Source organism: Crinia signifera, unplaced genomic scaffold (assembly GCF_055691185.1).
Source record: "Crinia signifera unplaced genomic scaffold, ASM5569118v1 HAP2_SCAFFOLD_205, whole genome shotgun sequence".
Taxonomy (NCBI): Eukaryota; Metazoa; Chordata; class Amphibia; order Anura; family Myobatrachidae; genus Crinia; species Crinia signifera.
The window spans coordinates 58,994-79,418 of NW_028142098.1; the positions used below are offsets into that span (position 1 = coordinate 58,994).

Below are 20,425 nucleotides of genomic sequence, written 5' to 3' on the forward strand. Positions count from 1 at the left end.
TGAAGGAGTACTACGAACTCACCCTGACTGAGGAGGTAATTCACAAGGAGGGAGTTGGTGCTCTGGATTGAAGGCACTTGGATTCAACAGGAGGACAAATGGATTAAGCTGTCATCGGAATGCTAACGCTCTTAGCCAAAGTGTCAGAACTTGATAGTGACTTATGATGAACGCTTTGTAGGTGATGTAATAGGGATGATGTTCCCAAGTGGTTAACATCCTTACCCGTACTAATTCTACCATCACATAGGGTTCAAATGGTGACACATTTGTTGTCCGGATTGGGGTAGAAGAAATTCCAGACACATACTGTGGCTCTTTTAGTCCTCTGCCCAGGTATGTTGATGTCCTTTTTTCCACCCCACAGACAACAACTGTCTCACTAGGTGCCTAATGCTACATCAATATATTTTCATTTATCATTTTCATTTTGCAAGTGGGAGTAGGGCTTAGATCAGGGGTCTTCAACCCGTGGCCCTTTGAGTTGTTTTGTGTGGCCCGCCTCCTGCCGCCTGTCAATGCCATGTAAAAAAAAAAAAAACCTTCCGCGCTAATCCCCTTTGCATGTAGGACGCGGTGGAGATGGATCTGCAGTGGCTGGGGCAGGCGGGACTGTGCGCGACATGCGCATTGTGTATTTCCTGATGCCGTGCACTCGTCCCGCCTGCGCCCTTTCATCGAAGACAGACGCCGCTGCCAGCCCTCTGATGGAGCTGCTGTGTTTCCTGAGACCTCTGCCAGGGACATTGCAGAAGATTCAGGCAGGTTTCTTAGAGAAGGGAAAGCTGGCTAAATGCAGCGCTGGGGGGCTGCAATGAGGAGCTGACTATGGGGGGCGGGCTGGCTGGATAGCTGCAATGCAGTGCTGACTATGGGGGGGGGGGGTGCTGGGTGCTGACTATGAGGGGGGGCTGGCTGACTGTGCTGACTATGGGGGGCTTGCAGTGCAATGTGGTGCTTACTATGGGGAGGAGGCTGTCTGGCTGTACAGTGCTGACTATGGGTGGGCTGGCAGTGCAATGTGGTGCTGACTATGGGAGGGCTGGCAGGCTGTGCAATGCAGTGCTGACTACGGAGGGCAATACTGGTGGCATTTTGTGAGGGACACTACTGGTGGCATTTTGTGAGAGCCACTGCTGGGGGCATCCAGGAGTATTGGGGGCATTATAGTGCAAGGTGTATCATGGTGTGAGGCATAATGTGCAATGGGCATCACAGTGTGTGACTTAATGTGTAATGGGCATCACGGTGTGTGGCGTAATGGGCATCACGGTGTGTGGCATAATGTGTAATGGGCATCACGGTGTGTGGCATAATGTGTAATGGGCATCATGGTGTGTGGCATAATGTGTAATGGGCATCATGGTGTGTGGCATATTGTGTAATGGGAATCATGGTGTATTGGGCCTTCATGTTTATATGTCACTGTGCAGTCTTCAGCCAGCTTAAGCGTGGAAGGACAACAACCATTCCTGCGGTAACCAATGTCTGATCATGCAGGTTGCAAAAGTGAGGTGTCAGGTAATTGTTTTCCTGCTAGTTCACACTCTTAAAATTAGACCACGCCCCTTATAATTAGTCCACACCCCTTTTTGGGAGCGCGCACCTACGGCGCACGCTATTTATGCAATATCAAGTTATGTATGGGGGGGGGGGCTGCATTTTTATTCTGTTCACACTGGGACCCTAATTGTCTAGATATAGCCCTGGTGCTGACTATATATTGGGGGCAGGGTTTATGTGTATGGGCAGCTGTGCCAACTATCTATGCGCGGGCTGTGATGTCTATGAAGAGCTGTGTTTTATGGGGGCTGTGATGTCTATCTATGAAGGGCTGTGCTAAATACCACAGTAGAGCTTAGTGGCCCCCAGGCTTCGTTGAATTTTTTAATGTGGCCCACACTGTCTTAAAGGTTGAAGACCCCTGGTTTAGATCATTATGTGAAGCTGAACCACTAGTCATGAACATAGACCAGGGCCTTAGCCGTTCCGTGCCACTCCGTGTCGTAAATGGCATATTGCCAAGTTTACTTTTCTTCTCAGATGATTTACATTTATTTTTTTTGGGTCATTTTGCTTAACTTTGGCATTTTGGATTTGACATGCCCTCTACTATGACATTGGGCATCGTCCTTGGCATTTCATCATCTATGGCAGCAGTTTCAGCAATAGGAGGAAGTGTCTCTGAATCTTTCGCTATTTTATCCTCCAAGATTTTGTTCTCCGTTAAAAATGATGTGCCACCTGGAGTGTACCCAATACACGCCAGGCGTCCCCTGTAATTATTGTGTCACACAGAGTGTACCGCATACACATAGTGCACCCCTGTAATATTTGTTTCACAGAGAGTGTACATAACACACACAGGGCACCCCTGTAATTATTATGTGTCACAGAAAGCGTACCTAATACACAACAGGCAGCCCCTAATAAATGATGTGCCACCGGGAGCGTACCCAATACACAACAGGCAGCCCCTAATAAATTATGTGCCACCGGGAGCGTATCTAATACACAACAGGCAGCCCCTAATAAATTATGTGCCACCGGGAGCGTACCCAATACACAACAGGCAGCCCCTAATAAATTATGTGCCACCGGGAGCGCACCCAATACACAACAGGCAGCCCCTAATAAATTATGTGCCACCGGGAGCGTACCCAATACACAACAGACAGCATTTAAAAAAAGATGTGCCACCGGGAGTGTATCCCATACACACAGGGAACCCCTGTAAAATTATTTGGTTTGATGGCCCCTGTCTAAATTATTTGGACTTATATATATACAGAACAGCACTGCACCACTGCACTGGACTGATACAGCAGAGCAAGTCACCCCCAGACTGATACAGCACAGCACTGCACCATTGAACTGGACTGGATACAGCAGAGAGCAGGTTACCCTGACTGCTATAACACAGCACTGCACCACTGTACTGATTCAGCAAAGCAGGTCACTGCCAGACTGATACAGGCAGCACTGCACCACTGGACTGGAGACAGCAGAACAGGTCACCCCCAGACTGATAATTTATAATAACACAGCACAGAGCAGGTTGCCACACCACTTTAATGCACTGCACAGCACAGAGACATGGCCTCTCACTACTCTCTAGGACTGGAGTGAAGATGGCGCCAATCCCGCCTGAACTTATATAGGATCCGGATCTCTCAAGAATCTGACAGCGGGGTGATGACGTTTTGCCTCGTTCCGAGTTTGGGCAGGAAGACCCGAACATACTCGGATCTGAGTTTGGATTGCAGAGTCCGATTTGGATTTTAAAAAATCTGAACATGCTCATCCCTATATAATATGTATACAGAAGTTGTGATGTATAATGAGAACAGTAAAAACCCAAACAGTAAAGCTCTACTGCAAGTAATGGCTAAAATAAATGTCAGGAAAAAAGGATTGGCCATATAGCTTATGTAAAAATCATTTGGCCTTTTCACTATTTTTGCAATGAACCTGCAAGGTGTCAAACAGTGATTTATTAACCACTTTAAAATTTAAGACTAGAGAGTATGACGAAATAGAGTGATTATGTTGGGGGTGGTCTACTTGGCTCTCACACAGTAGCAATCTACCTCTGCTCACTTATTAACTAGTTCATTTCTCAAAGAGAATTATTCTAGAACTCCCTCACACACTGCTAAAGTGATTTCCAAATCACATTTCCACTGTTCATACAGGACAAGGTGGAGATAGTAGGGTGCAGCATACCGACATAATGCCTCCAAGTCCCCAAATTACTTTGCTCTTCTTTGTGAAGACATCACTCACTGGGGGACCAACAATGGGTTTTAATGACCTTCTACAAACTGTTGGGGGATTTGGATGGTTTCAGGTGCTGAACACTGCCATGCTCTTGTTCCCTATGTTATTTATATCCACTCATAACTTCCTTCAAAATTTTTCAGCTGCAGTACCTACCCACCGCTGTCGCCTACCAGCCTTGGACAACGCTACTATCATTTACAACCAAAGCAAGTTGGCAGCATTCATACCACTGGATGGAAATCCGAACAGCAAAAGTTGCCTGCAGTACCGGAATTCAGACCATGCTATATGGACTAATGGCACCTCCAACAACAGCACGGAACCTTGTAAATATGGCTGGGTCTATGACAAGAGTGTCTTCTCCTCCACCATTGTCACTGAGGTAATGTGCAGGACATAGGCAACTGTTAATAGGTTTTGTCATATAAGATCAGCATTACAATATAATGAATAAGTTTCAATGAGTACAACTTAATAATCATATGATTTCCTCCTCATACTGATATATTGCAATATCTATTTGCTTAATGTATTCTTTTGTGTGATAGTAGGTTAGGCAGGGTGCACACCAGAAGCACAAGCAGAGTGCAGCATTTAACTATCTCACTGGTTTAAGAGGTCAATATAAACTGCAGGTCAGTGGCGGAACTAGTGGCTGGTGAACCCAAGTGCAAAAATATCATTTGGGCCCCCTTCATCCACCCTAACCCAAGTTCAAAATCTGCTACATGGCCATGGGTGACAGGGAGAGGCAGTGGCTGGCAGAGTGTGACAGGGAAACAGTGGGTAACAGGAAGGTGACAGGAGTAGCAGTGGGTCTCTTAGACCTCACCTGCTGCACCAATGGTAGTTCTGCCCCTGCTACAGGTCTAGGCTGTCCAGCACACAGTTGTTGCTGATGCATTGTGGAAAGTATGCCAGGTTGTGTGGCGTACCTTGTGCAAATTCTCAGCATTTTCGCAAACTCCCCCTGCCTGCCTCCTGTACGCCAACCCTACTGCGAGCGTCTCGGAGACTATGGAAGTCTCCCAGGGCGCCCACAAGGAAGACCTTCACATGCGCATATATGCCTATACTCATATATTCTACATCGGGCTCCGTTGCAAATTCGGGGTGAACCGATAAGAATCAGGGCCCTATTCTGCTAATGCATAATTGCATCTCGCAGCTTAACCTTAAGTCCCCCCTTGTGCGTAATCTTATCCCCCCTTCCCGTAACCTTTTTATCCCCCACAGCCTAAATCCCCTGCTATTGCCTAAACCTAACCCCGCCCCCCAGCCAAACGCTGACCTGGCTGAATCCACTTCACGCACGGCACTGCAGCATTAAACGGAGAGAATCCTCTCCAGAGCTTGATTAAGGCTTTGGAGGGCCGGGTTCCTTAAGACAGGAGGCCCTAAGGTCTAAAATAAAAATTATAATACAAATGATCTATATACAGTATATGTCTAGTATCCGTGAGTCTCCAAAACACTGCCATCTGCTGGCAAAGTGAAACTGCATCTCTTTCTCACACATGCGGCACTCCAAACAAAACAGGCAGAATCGGCAGGGTAAAGTGCAATGCTTCAATGCCACCTTTACTTCAACAGCATTTTGCGGGATGCAGGGTGCAGACACCTGAATTTTCCCGGCTGCAGTGTCCAGGGTGGGGAGGAGAAGGGAGTGGAGAAGAGTTCATCTGCAGAGTGGCGTACCATGGAGAGAAGACAGCCTTCCTCTCAGACTGCCTTCTCCTTAACCACTGACAGAAAGTGGCTCCGCCCTGTTCCGGCCATTTTACCCCCTGGGGGGACTCCATGCACTGTCATTCCAATTTTTCCACTGCCACTTTAGGATTAAGATCCTAGTGCCGGTTAGCATTTGGGGAGGAACCCATATTGTTTTATCAGTGGGTTAGGTTTAGAAGTTATAAATTTGGTGGTTGCGAACATCCATACTTTGCAATGCCCATAGACTAGCGCAAATACTATAGGTTAGCCCTTGGAAAAAAATAAATAATATGTATTTAGACTAACGGCTGCTCCCAAATAACAAATTGGATTCTTTGTTAATTAGAACACTAGAAAAGAGGGGAATAGAGATATAAGTGAATAATCACATATATCCAGAGAGCCCACACAATTGGGAATAATAAAAATTAAATGTATTTATATATAAAGGTATACAGTATAAAACTATATCACTGGTACAAACTTATAAATAGACAATAAAGGAAAAAAACTCCTTAATGAATCATTTCAGCAGCTGATTGTCCTGGTAATCAACAGTTCAAAGAACTCTCCTTGTGCATGCAATAAATGAAGATATTTCAAACTGGTATCTCCCTGTGTGCAGTCATGAAATATCAATTTGTTGGAAAACAAGCAAAGAATTGATAGCCGGTATTTATAATTGTAATCCGTACTGTCAATAAAAACAATGGGCCTTATTTTGGTTCATTCTTTCTGACAAAATCCTTCTTAAATGGACAAAACCATGTGCACTGCAGGGGGGGCAGATGTAACATGTGCAGAGTGAATTAGATTTGGGTGAGTAATTTTGTTTCTCGGCAGGGAAAATACTGACTGCTTTATTTTTACACTGCAATATAGATATCACTTTGAAGTAAAACCCCACCCAAATCTAATTCTCTCTGCACATGTTACATCTGCCCCACCTGCAGTGCACATGGTTTTGCCCATCTAAGAAGGATTTTGTCAGAAAGAATGAACCAAAATAAGGCCCAATATTGTCTGTGAGCTATACCACGCCTCTTGCAGTGAAGTACTCAAATGAAATTCTTTTTATGGGAAAGATAGAAATGTATTTGTTGTTGTGATGCTCTTTTTTATTCAGGGTAAGGTTACAACATGTAATTAATTTCTGGTCTATCTGTGGGTACCAGTCTGCTTGCCATCAGCCTCCTGACAGAGGCGCTGGAACGTTTTTAGGTTGGGGGGGGCAAGATATAATCTCATTTTGGCGCCCCCTAAATTGCTATATGTTACCCCCGGGCACTATACACACTGGCAGCGGCATATACGCATGGGCATTATACACAGGGCAGCGGCATATATGCGTGGGCATTATACACAAGGCAGCGGCATTTACGTATGGGCATTATACACAGGGCAGCGGCATATACACGTGGGCATTATACACAAGGCAGCGGCATTTACGTATGGGCATTATACACCGGGCAGCGGCATATACATGTGGCCAGAGACACCAGGACTGACATTAATCCAGGGGTTGTCATTTACTCGTAAAAAGTGGAAAAAGTGGCAGTGTCACCCCCAAACAGATTTATGTGATTATGTCTGATTATGATAATCAGACATAATTACATAAACCTGTTTGGGTGTGAATCCAGGGGTAAATGACAACCCCTGGATGTGTCAGTCACTGGGGAAGGGAGGGTGAGAGAAGCAGCATTGGCGGGCGCACATCTTCCCTGCCACCCGCCCGGCTATATTACTGATTAATCAGCTGCAAACCCGCCCGCCAGGCTATATAACTGATTTATTATCAGCCGCCCGCCCGCCCCTATATTACTTATGTATTATCATCCGCCCGCCCGCCCTCCTATATTACATACCAGGCGCCGGGGATGGCTGCTGCTGCTGCCGCCGGGGAGATGTGTAGAAGACGTGCCCGCCAATCACAGTGTATGTGGAGGGGATGCGCCGGCAGTGATTGGCTGGCGCGTCTTATGCACATCTCCCCGGCGGCAGCAGCCATCCCCGGCGGCTGGTATGAAATATAGGCGGCCGGGCGGATGATACTTCTTTAATATAGGCGGGCGGGCGGCTGTAATATAGGCGGGCGGGCCGGACATACTGGCGCCTCAGTAATTTTGGGGGGGGGGCAAGCTGCCCCCTCGCCCCCCCCGTTCCGGCGCCACTGCCTCCTGATTAAGTCTACACTGTCACAGACATCATTTGGAGGAGGTAACGGTGCATGGTTATACATGCGTTTTCTGGCCATTAAAACTACTTTCTGGCCATTATGCGGGTGTGGAAAAATCTGCAAGAGCAACCAGGAGAGCTGCCTTACTCAGGGGGCTGATGGTCTAGGGATGTAGGTCCGATGTTTCCGCTGTGCACACAAGTGTCAGATGTGAGAAGCAGACAGTAGGAGTCTGTAAGCTCAAGGCAGCTTCTGGGTAACTCATTTTGCTAATAAACTGCAATTCACTCTCAGCGAGTGCAGATTGCGGCTTTGGCACCTACACAGTGGCACATATTTTATACAACAGCAGCACAGAATATTATCAATACCGATATAAAAATAACCAGATGGATAACAAGTGAAGTGTGCAGTTTATGTACTTTGTCTGTAAACTGCTAACCCTTTATTCCTAGCTACGTGCGAACAAAGCGTAACGCAGCGTAGCGAACCTTGTCCGTGTATTATACACGCTATACCTGATACTTATAAGACAGTATCTTTCGCAGTACTTAGTACCCAACCTGAGTGCACCTTTTAAGGACAATGTCCGTATTACACCTTTGTCGCTAAATGCGAATAAAAGACAAGGCTCATGTATAACTCAAGAAATAAGTAGATAGAGTCTCCAAATAATGTATTTAGTCCCTAGCAAACAGCAGGGGGTTACAGTAAAAGAAACACAGTATCACACAGTATACAGTTGTCTAACAATACAAAATATGTTTTACACTACTAAGGGGAAAAGAAACAGATACAAAACACAATCAGCCATAACTATAGAAAATACATACAGGAATGCAACAGTTTACCGTCTCATCTAAAGCGCTGGCCTTTGCCCTTGGTCTAAACTCGCTATAATCTGTCCAGATTATAGCCCAGGGAAATGGAGGGAAAAACAGACAGAATTTGGGCTGTGCTCCCACTCTTATAGAGTCCAGAGAGGGGAAGGCAGTAAGGGTCATCATTGGGAGAAGGATCAAATGTCTCTTCTCTTGGATTGGTGCAGGAAAATGCACTTAGGTTCCTTTGTCTTAAGATGTCGTCATAGGGGTCGTAAATCAACACGGAAACCAGCTGCATCCTGATCTCCTAGATTTCTCTGAGCACATGGCAAAATTACCATTGATTATGGAATTGATTCATAACTGTTGGCCGTTAGGACTTGCAAACTTTTAACAAGGACCTGAGTGCTGCGCATAGGACACGGAACATAAAGATATGAAATATGTACAGAAACGGTCATGTATTATTGGTTAAACTATGTGCTGCGAACTAAACCTACATTTAACTATATTTTATTTTGTGTAAGTGTGGGATATACATTTATGTGTATTAGTATGGCAGCGCTCAAGGTTCGCTTTGTTACATAAAACTTGGGTATTATACTTTATTTGCGTAACTATGCGAACCAAAATGGCGGCCATACCATTCTAAAATGGTGTGTATGCAAATTTTACTTTAACAATATAAATAACTAGTAATAAATAAATATATAAATAACCCCAAAACTGCATATTTTATATGTAATTGTCTACACATTTTCATATATATTTCATATCAGAAACTAAGTTTAATTCCTTTTTTTTACTCTGGGGACTGAAAAATAGGGAATAAGAAATAATTATGTGTCTCTATTGCAGTGGGATTTGGTCTGTAACCACCGCAAACTGAATCAGGTAGCTCAGTCAATCTACATGGCAGGGGTTCTGGTTGGTGCGTTCCTGCTTGGAAGTTTGTCTGGCAGGTAATATTCCAATTAAAGAGGAGAATGATGCACATTTCCTGCACTTGTACATAAATACTGCTATTAATATCTACACATTGCCTGCAGACAGGGGAGTCATCCAATCATGTCACCTGATTGGATTTTCATGAGAATTCAGCCAATTACATGGATGATTTATATCATGTCACCAGTTCCTACAGAACCCACCATTGTATAAATACTGGCTCAGTCCACGCAGTGGCTGCCTACTGTTTGTGTAGGCAATGAGCACACTGAGGTGTAATCACACACATACAGTAACAGCATTATGTTTTTTTTCTGGCACACTCTGTGGAACATCATTGACAAAGGCGGGTGTCCAAAGCTGTTATATGCTCTACTTGGTCCATAGAATGGTGACACTTCAGCTTCAAAATCTTATTGTATCCCCGTAAATGTACATGGTGGGAAAAGAAATGACACTACAGGTCCATGTAGTTATTTTTAATCATGTGTATGACTAAAATAATAAATAACATAGATCATAACGACTCAAAGCATTAACCACCAGTATTGATGGAAAATACAATACATTTTCCAATGTGTAGATTAAAGGGATTCTCTTGGGTAATACTTGTGGACTATGAAGTCTTTACTTTATGTGGGAGTTTATTCTTTATTTCCTCTTTGCCTTGTAGAAAAGTATTTTTTGTTACCCGTGTATACTGCAAAATTACTTTACATATATATATTGGGCTTATATGTATTATATGTATCATATTTATATGCAAAAAAAAAAAATCAACCCTAACTTGATATAAAGACACTACTTAAAAGCAATACATTAAGGGTCCAATTCAGACCTATTTGCCTGTGGATTATTGGACGGCCATACATGCCCGGGGTCCTCTGAGAACAAATGCCATCGCTGGGCATTCTCAAGTGGATTGAGAGGTGGCCGGCGTTTGTGGGCAGCACCCCAGTGTTTTCTGGGAGTGCCCCAGAAAATGCAGGTGGTGCCCAGCCCTTGGGATGAAGGTCAGCAGCCTCGATCTCTTCACAGTCCAGACTATGGGCCAGATTCTCTAAGCTTCAAAAGTGATAAAATGGAGAGTGATGAACAGCCAGCCAATCAGCTCCTGCCTGGCATTTTTCAAACACAGTCTGTGACATGGCAGGTAGGAGCTGATTGGCTGGCTGTGTATCACTCTCCATTTTATCACTTTAGAAGCTTAGAGAATCTGGCCCTTACTCTGCAGCTGCGCACGGTGGGCAAATCCATTTGATAGCTGGGAATGCATTCTAAGCTGCACATAAGTGCGGGGAGGAGCCATTATGGTAGGGCAGTGTTTACCTGATTGCTGGGCTGTGAAGATTTGCAGCCCAGTGATCAGGTCTGAATCGGGTACCGATAGTACATGCTTCAGGCGCATGCTAAAAATGGGCATGGTCAAATGTCATGAGGGGGTGTGGTCATATGAATATAGAGGAGTCGCTACATGACAATAGAGGCTTGGCCACATAATGCCACACACTGTAATACCCCTCACACATTATGGCCACACCATAATGCCCATTACATATTTTGCTACACACAGTAATGCCCTTTAAACAATATGCCACACACCATAATGCCCAGTATACATTGCACATACTGTCATGCCCAGTACACATTATGCCACACCGTGATGCCTATTATATATTATGCCGCACACCAGTGCCCTTTACAATTAATGCACACCTGCAGCTACTATTGATTAGCTACCATGCCTCTGGTGGCCCTAAACCTTTGAAATTGTGGTGCCGGCTCTTAAACCAATCAGAGCTTGCGGCCCGGCAGCCTTGCTGATTGGATGCTGGGCCACGAGCTCTGAATGGCTCATGAGCCGGTGACGCATTCCAAATGGCAAGGGGCCGCTGGAGGCTCTGTAGCTAAAGTGCAGTAGCTGCAGGGGGTCCCGGCATGGTGTTACCCCTGTTAAGGGTAACACACAGGTGCGGGCTGCACCACCCACCCCCCGCTATTCAGCACCTCATGGACAGCGGCATCAGTTTAATTGAAAAAAAAAAACCTGAAATGACAACAGGGTGGTACAGCGTACCTGCGATATATATATATATATATATATATATTTTTTTTTTTTTTCAAAATACTTTATTTGGAAAAAAACTGCAAGTAACATTAAGTACATGTACATAGTTGCATGTTGGAAAATCTCGAAAGATAATGTACATTGCAGATAAACATAAAATTGTGTCAGAATAACACATTCCACTAAATTACATGTACAGATGTGTCCATGTTCATCTTGGTTTTACTGCACTATGTATGGCACAATATGGCACACCTTGGACCCTGCAAAAGTCACGATTTGTGATTTTTCTAAAAAATTGCTTCTCTAATCTATTACTGTATACAAGTTCTACTGCTTCAGAAATTTACTTGCTACATTTGGAAAAACAGCTAAGCCGTGTTTTACATGTGACAAATTGAGAAAAAAAGCCAAGATGTATGTGGACACATCGTATGCCAATCAAGTCAATTAGAAACCACATACATCAATAAAGTGGGAAGAGAAAAATGAAGGGGGGGGGGGGGTCACACGCCACACTCCCTAACCACAAAACACTACATACGTCAACGGTAAATGACCTTCATTCGAAACTTCCTAACTAAAATGTTTTCCTCTGATATATGTATTTCAAATGGGCGTAACTACCATAGGTGCAAGCAGCGGCGTAGTTACGTTTTGGGCGCCCCCCCGCCGCCCATGCAAACCCCCCCAATCCCCCGCAGCCTTACCTTTCACGCTGGTCCCGGCGGCTCCATTCTTCTACTGAGGACCACCACAAAATGTCCGCCCCCATACAGCAGACAGTTTCTGTCTGCTGTATGGGGGCGGCCATTTTGTGGTAGTCCTCAGCAGAAGAACGGAGCCGCCGGGGCCAACGAAATAGGTAAGCCTGCAGGGGATTGGGGGGAGGTGTAACTATAGCACCGCAGCCCCCGGCGCCCCCATATGCAAACCCCCCCCCCGCGGGGGCTGTGGTGCTATAGTTATGCCACTGGGTGCAAGGGATGCAGCTGCTATGGGGCCCAGAGCTGAAGGGGGCCCATCTTTGCTGTCTAAGTAATATGTTTTACATACATTTATCACCATCAGTTGCTATTTAGGGGGCCCTTAGATACTTTTTCTATGGGGCCTACGAATATCTAGGTACGCCTCTCAAAGGACAGATATATAAAATGATTTCTTTTAATGTGACATTATCAATATTTTTTACCAAATGATCCACAAAACTGACTTACATTCAACTTCTCATCAGATCCGTAATGTGAATGAATAGCTGTGTGGGTCCTAGTTTACCACGGTGCCGGATGCCGGACAACTTCAGGTGTTTCTTTAAAGAGGCTTTCTTGGAAGGAGAGGGTATATGACCCCTGGGCTGAGCTGCACACTGCATAGGATTTACATGGGCACTAATCTCTTCCCCCTGTTATTGTAGTATATATCTGTATTTGGCTGTGTTTACACTATATAATGCGGGTATTTGGCTGTGGTCCTAGGTGGTGATCTCTTACCAATGCATTACTGTTAATACAGGGTTGCCAACCCTCCCGGAATGGCCGGGAGGATCCCAAAAAACCGGGTCCCCCTCCCGGCCCCCCTCCCGGCCCCCCGGAAAGGTGGGCAACCCTCACGGATTCCGGCGGTCCCCTTTCCCCCCTCATTTACCTGGGGGCAGAAGCTTGAAATTGCCGCGATTCACGGCTTTCCGGTCGAAGGGGCGGGGCTAAATATGCAAATAGGGCATATTCAGCTTCGCCCCCTCATCGGAGACCCGCATTTTGCGGGATTTGCATCACTGGGGCAGGGACTGATGATGTCTCCATCAGGCCCCGCCCCGATAAGTGATGCTGACAGTCTCCTCTCCGGGGTTCTCCCGGAGAGGAGACTGTAAAAGTCGGCAACCCTGTGTTAATATATTATTTATTGATAAAAAAGTATTATGCATTTGCCTGTATAGAGATATTAAAGTTGTATTCTTTGTTTTATTAATGCACATACTTCATTCCAAAATAATGCATATTTTGTAAAGCATAAAGTATAATGCAACTTTTACTTCTAGGAAATCATGTAATTTACGTATGTTCCTAAAACATCCAGCAGGGTCCAGAGGCAAATGTGTTAAATAATGGAGGCTAATCAGCCATACAGGAGGCTTGATACTAAATAAGGGCCATGTGCGGATTTCAGAGGGGAATTTCAAAGACATCTAGGGTGGTCTAAGCAGTGGCGTAACTAGAAATGTTGCTCCCCCCTGCCAAAAAAAATTCTCTCCCATTTTTGGGAGGAGTGTGGAATTTCTTGTGGTATATATATAGCCATGGAGATGGGGCATGCTGGTGGCATGTGGGGAAAGTCAGGGAGACTGGGGCATGCAGGTGGCATGTGTGGAAAGCCCTGGAGACTGGGCCATGTAGGTGGCATGTGGGGAAAGCCTGGGAGAATCCTGCATGCAGGCATGGCCGGATTTGTGCCTAGGCCCGTGAGGCACCGGCCTCAGGGCGGCACCAATTAAGGGCGGCAGGCAGGCTGACATTCTGTTAAATGGCACAGCAGGTGGGCAGCGGCGAGTGACGAGCGCCGCCGCCGCAGACATGAATTATCATATGTCGGCGGCAGCGCCGCTCGTCACCCGCCACTGCCCACCCACTCTGCCATGCACATTACATCACCGCTTAGTTGCTGGGTCCAACGGTCCCCCTGCGCGTCCGGAAATGGCTCAGGCTCACTGTTGCCGGCTCCCACCCATTGGCTACTCTACACACACACACAGTCTATTGGCTGCTGTGTATCCAGCAGCTGAGCTGTCAGTCACAGTGTGTGAGCCGGAGAGAGACTGACAGAGACAATGTGCTAATCACTGTACTAATAAGTGCCTCCCTCCCTCCGGGTCCTCCGTACAGTGAGCAGTCCAGTCCTTAAAAAAATATTAAGGTGGGCTAAAGTTAAATTTTTATGAAATATATAAATAACAATGTATATACATATATGATTACATTAAAATAGGGGGAGGGGGGGGCACAAAAATGTTGTGCCTAGGGGCGGCCTGACCCCTAAATTCGCCCCTGCATGCAGGTAGCATGTGGGGAAATCCAGGGAGCCTGGGGCATGCAGGTGGCATGCGGGGAAAGCATTGGAGACTGGGCCATGTAGGTGGCATGTGGGGAAAGCCAGGGAGACTGGGGTATGCAGATGGAATGTGAGGAAGCAGTTTAATGGGGAATGCCAGGGAGACTAGGGCCATGCAGGTGGCATGTCGGTGCTGGCTCCACCAAGCCAGTGCCTCACCAACCACTAACCTCACGCCACTGGGTGACAGTCCTCCCTCACTGTGCCTCACCGCACTCCTCACGGTACCGGGTGCGCAGTCTACTCTTCATGCTCGCACTGCTGCTCCAGAGTCCCGGCCGCCAGAGAGGTGATGAGTTAGTATGACATACACGGTGCGCCTGGCCGTGCGTTTCCTTTCCTGTGTCCCCTGTGCAGTCAAGTGAGTGACAGGGGTGCGTGCGGGGGCCGGGACAGCGAGCTGTGCTTTCATTGATGGCAGGAGGGGTTAAATGCTGGTCAGCGGCATGCAGGAACATGCTGGTGACCCGGAGACTGGAGCCGGGGGCGGGTTTCCGAGTCCGCGGCCGCATTGTGCCCGCGCAGCACCCGGTATTGCCATGGCAGGCAGCACACTGCGGCATTATAGATCAGTCAGTGCACCCACGCAGCCCCCGCTCCCCCAAGCGGTGGCGGTGGCTGCCTTGCACCAGCTACGCCACTGGGTCTAAGGGCATTTAAGTGGCATGTAAGATGGTCTTGTGGCATGTGGGGAGATCTGAAGGTTATTTAATTAGCACACTGAAAGCTAAAAACAATTGGAAAGATCTTATGGTAATATAAAAGGCATGAATGGGGAGATCTGGTTACATGTAAGGAGATCTGGGGAGGTTGAAGAAAAGAGAAGGCAGCCTCCTCCGTCCGGGCCCCCTCCTCTCTGCCAGCGTTAGTGGCCCTTATGCCAGTGAATTCTGATGACCATCGAATTCATTTTTTCTCAGTTCTCAGTTACTTTTATCCAAGACGGAGATTTCCGAAAAGGGGGCGGTGCTGACATCATGTGACGTCACCCTCTTGTCCCAAGCAGGCATCAACACTCCTGCATTCCCATGGGAATGCCCAGAGGTTTTTTGGGGATGACCACAAAAGTCTGGGCGTTCCCCTGCCCGCCCCGGGACCTCCATGTCCGGAGCGAACGGCTCAGAGAGTTTGAATCTGGACGAAGCCGTTCGCTGTCGGGTTTTCGCATATTGGTGAATGCACATGCGCAGACCCCAAACATCAGGGAAAGGGCTGAATTCAGACCCAAACGAATGGGTCTAAATCGAACCCTTTGTTTGCCATCAACAGTTTAATGTATTCTTGACACAATGTTAATATCCAACTAATGTACAATGCTTTGATAAAAATTGTTTAAAAAATATGAATACTAAATACTTATCTCTCACTTGCAGTTGGAGCTGAACAGCATAAAGCATTCCCATTCTTCCCCGCTGGACCTGTTCCGCACTACGCAGGATTACAGTTTGTCTTATGCTGGTCTGGTAGGTACATTTTGGCCTGATTCAGCCCTGTTTGCTAGGCTGCGTATATCCGCAGCCCTGTAAACAGGTAAGCGCTGCCCCGCTGAACACCTGCCCCCCTCCCCCGCGTGCTGCCCAAATCCCCTCACTAGCATGCGAGGGGATGTGTACGCTAAAACATCCCCTCACAAACGTCCGCCAGCACACAAAAATCTGAAAATCTGACCTCCCTGTCCATAGCAAATGGCTCTGCCAGTGTGGCCCCAAACATCAGAGAAGGGGAAATTTGTCATTCGTAGTGTTTGTAACTTTTACTGGTGAACAGGGGCGGATCCAGGATAAAATGACAGGGGGGGCACCATGATAAAAGAGGGTTTAGGTGGGGGAGGGCCAGTGTTAGTGGTGCCAGTGTACATGCTAAGAGAGCGGCAGAGAGAGGGTGGCAATGGGATTAAAAATAGGCCCTGGCATTTAAAGTACGCAGGCCCACCATGGCGACAAAAGTGAAGGATGTAGTTGTGCGCGCGCCGAAGGCGCGCTCTGGAAAAGGGGGTGTGGCCACTCAACAGGGGGCATGTCCTTAAGTGTAGTGTACAACACCATATACAACTTCTACACATTATGCAACAAAATACTAGACCCCTTTATACTTGCCCCTTACACATGATGCCAAATGGAATGAGCCAAAATTCAAACAATGCCACATGGATTGTGTCAAAATTCACATAATGCCACACGGATTGAGCCCAAATTTACATAATAACACACGGATTGAGACAAAATTCACATAATGCCAAATGGATTGAGCCAAAATTCACATAATGCCAAATGGATTGAGCCAAAATTCACATAATGCCACATGGATTGTGTCAAAATTCACATAATGCCACACGGATTGAGCCAAATTCATAAAATGCCATATGGATTGAGCCAAAATTCACATAATGCCACACGGATTGAGCCAAAATTCACATAATGCCACACGGATTGAGACAAAATTCACATAATGCCACACGGATTGAGCCAGAATTCACATAATGCCACACAAATTAAGACAAAATTCACAATATGCTTCATAAACAGGGACATTGTCCACCAAAGGTGCGCATTAAACATTTACACCATAATGTCCATTGCACGTTAAGTTACGCGGCATGATGTCCATTATGTATTATGCCAAACACCATAATGCCTATTAAAAATGATGCTACATACAGTAAGTGCTGCTTATCTACATGCTCATTGCCAAAGGTTCCATGCTCATTGCCAGAGGTTCCATGCTCGTTGCCATGTGGGATTACATGCTCATTGCCAACGGGGAATACATGCTCGTGGTAAATGGGGGACAGCCGCCGCCAGGCAGAAGTGATAGCCACTGACAGTGGCAGAGCCTGGCTTTATTCCGAGCACTGCAGGTCCCAGCTATTTGAAATAATACCCATTTCACACCAGAAAATGCATTCCCAGGTTGGCCCCTTTTACACCAGCCTAGTCCCTGCATTTTCTGGTGTGAGGGGGAGAGAAAACCACCCCTCCCCCCCTTTAACCAGTTATCTCATTTAACCGGCTATATCTTCGGAACTAACTGACCCATTTACATGAGACAAGTATCATATTAAAGAACTTTTGAGTGGGCTTTGAATGATTTTGGTCCAGTGAAACTGGAACGTTTGGTTCCAGAGTAATCTGCCCTCAAAGAACATGAACAGCCATGAAATTACATTGAAAAAAAAAATCGATTTACATGCTATATCTCTGAAACCGATTGACCGATATGGACCATCCTGATATCATATTGAAGGCCCAGCGATTTGGAATTGAATGACATCAACCACAAGCTCCTGTGATGCCAGGGGGGGACCTGGCAGCCGTCGGAACCGGGTGTGGGTCGGAATTGATGGGTCCCATATTATCCTATGGGGGAAAAAATGTTACAGCTTTACCAGGCGATATCTCTGGTTCCCGGGGGGCTAGAGACATGGGGCTGGGCTCGTTGGAAAGCTCTGGTCCTCATCTACAAAATGAATGACAGGGGGGGCACGTGCCCGGGTGCCCCCCCCCCTGAATCCGCCACTGCTGGTGAATAATATATAGTATCAAAGTAACATAGTAACATAGCTAATAAGGTTGAGAAAAGACGTTAGTCCATCAAGATCAACCTATATTATACAATATAATCAATGGTTTTAACCCTTTCTTAAATATTACAATTGAGCCTGCCATCACAACCTTTTCTGGCAGAGCATTCCATATTTTAACTGCCCTTACTGTAAAGAATCCCTTCCCGTGCTGAGTATGGAACTTCCTCTCTTCTAACCTAAATATGTTGTCTAGAAAAGATGCTGTAATCAAGTTTAAATAAAACTAAGTTGTAGAGAGCAAGTTCTCCCAGTATATTAGGCAGAGTCCTAACTTGTTTTGCAGGCTTACAATGCATGTAGTAATAGTTTATCAGCACTTGTATTACATTAGTTTTCTGTCTGCTGATTGTTTTGGTTCTCCTCAAGGTTCTCCACCAGTTTTGCATTTTGTGGCCTTGTAATGGACCTGCAGAAGTTTGAAGTCAGTATTTTCCTGCTGCAGTTTGTCTTTGGAGCCATAGATATACCTGCTAAGCTGGCAAGTGCCATTCTAATGAGCTATATTGGGCGCCGATTGACGCAGTCTGCCTCTCTGATGCTGGCCGGAGTAGCATTGCTATGTAATGCCTTTATACCTCAAGGTAGGTTCACCATAGTTCAACTGATATCATCTATGTGTTCCTAAATTTCTGACATATTTTTTTCTCAAACATCATTGGATTTTAATATGGTTGTAAATAATAACATTTAGCTCATGCAAAAGCTGGTTTACAGGTTCCCTGGATAAAATGCATCACAATGGTCACTCATCCATTCCAATAAGCCAGTTATAGTTTTCAGGTTACAGTCTCTAGGGAGATCCTTGTAGAGAGACAAAGTACATGCCAGAGCTGTAACTAGACACTTTGGTGTACTGTGCCAGCAAGGGCATTGGCACTTCCTGCCCAATATTTGTAATAGGGACAGCACCCGCCCCCAAGAGGGTCTTGTTGGGAAGGGCATTAGTAGCACCAATTCAAATTATGCCACTCAGCACATAACCTTATTAACATCACTTCACACAGTAGTGTCCCTTATTCACGTTATTCCACAAAGTAGTACCCTTTACCTTATACACATTACGGGGGAAATTTACTAAAGGAAATTTGTAAAAAATAGTTGTATTTGTATCCAGAAATACACTTATTTTTGACATTTACTATCCCGAAAAATATGGCAATTCGTATTCGTATTGACGTACTATCAATACGAATACGAATTGCCATATTTTCGGGATCGTAAATGTCAAAAATAAGTGTATTTCTGGATACAAATACAACTATTTTTTACAAATTTCCTTTAGTAAATTTCCCCCTACATCTCATAGCAGTGCCACTTATTCATATTTCTCACATAGTAGTGTCTGTTATTCATTTTACACCACCAGATTGCCTCGGTAGTGGAGGATATATATATATATATATATACATACAGTATATATATAGTGAGAGAGATATAGATAGATAGATAGATAGATAGATATACAGTATATATCAATACATCAGTATGCTTACTGCACTGCTAGTTGGTTAAATATACCCTGAGTGCCTTCTTTTTCTTTGGGCATGTTTTATCTAGCTGGTGTGGTTATACAAATAAAGCTAATATTTACTTATAGTAGCTCAGTGGTTCCCAACCTCGGTCCTCAAGTACCCCTAACAGTTCAGGTTTTCCAAGTCACCCAGCCGGTCAACTGGGTTTTACATAAAAACGAGATGATCTTTGATAAACTGTCTCCTTGATCCCTTTCAGAGCTGAAGATGGTGCGAATAGTGATGGCTGTGCTTGGGAAGGGCTGTCTGTCATCATCGTTTTGCTGTGCTTACCTGTATTCTAGTGAGCTTTTTCCCACAGTTATCAGGTAATTTGTTAACCAACACAATGACTGACTTTATTAGACATCTGGCAGTCTTTGATAATGAAAGCTATGTACTATTTATGCATCACTAATGAGATGTCTCTCGTATGTCATACAGACAGAGTGTAATGGGAGTCGTTGTAATGAAAGCTCGGATGGGTTCCATGGTTGCCCCATTGGTACTGATGTTGTCAGACATATCTCCTATCATTGCCCCTGCGATATATGGAGTGGCAGCCATAATATCTGGGATAGCAGCACTATTTCTAAGTGAAACCTCTAATCGACAATTGGCAGATACTGTAGAAGAAGTGGAGGCCAGGTAACACCATTACTTCAGGGGCTAGTCTGTAAATATTAATTGCATCAAGATTAGTGTAAAAGC

At 45.5% G+C, this 20,425-nt stretch overlaps 1 long non-coding RNA gene and 1 pseudogene across 1 annotated transcript in view; one reads left to right on the top strand and one right to left on the bottom strand.

Annotated features, from left to right (window-relative positions):
• LOC146053790 (uncharacterized) overlaps positions 1-20,425 on the bottom strand; it is an 89,641-nt gene that overhangs the window by 4,999 nt on the left and 64,217 nt on the right. The gene's annotated exons all lie outside the window — the stretch shown is intronic.
• LOC146053788 (solute carrier family 22 member 6-B-like) lies at positions 3,800-20,366 on the top strand (annotated as a pseudogene).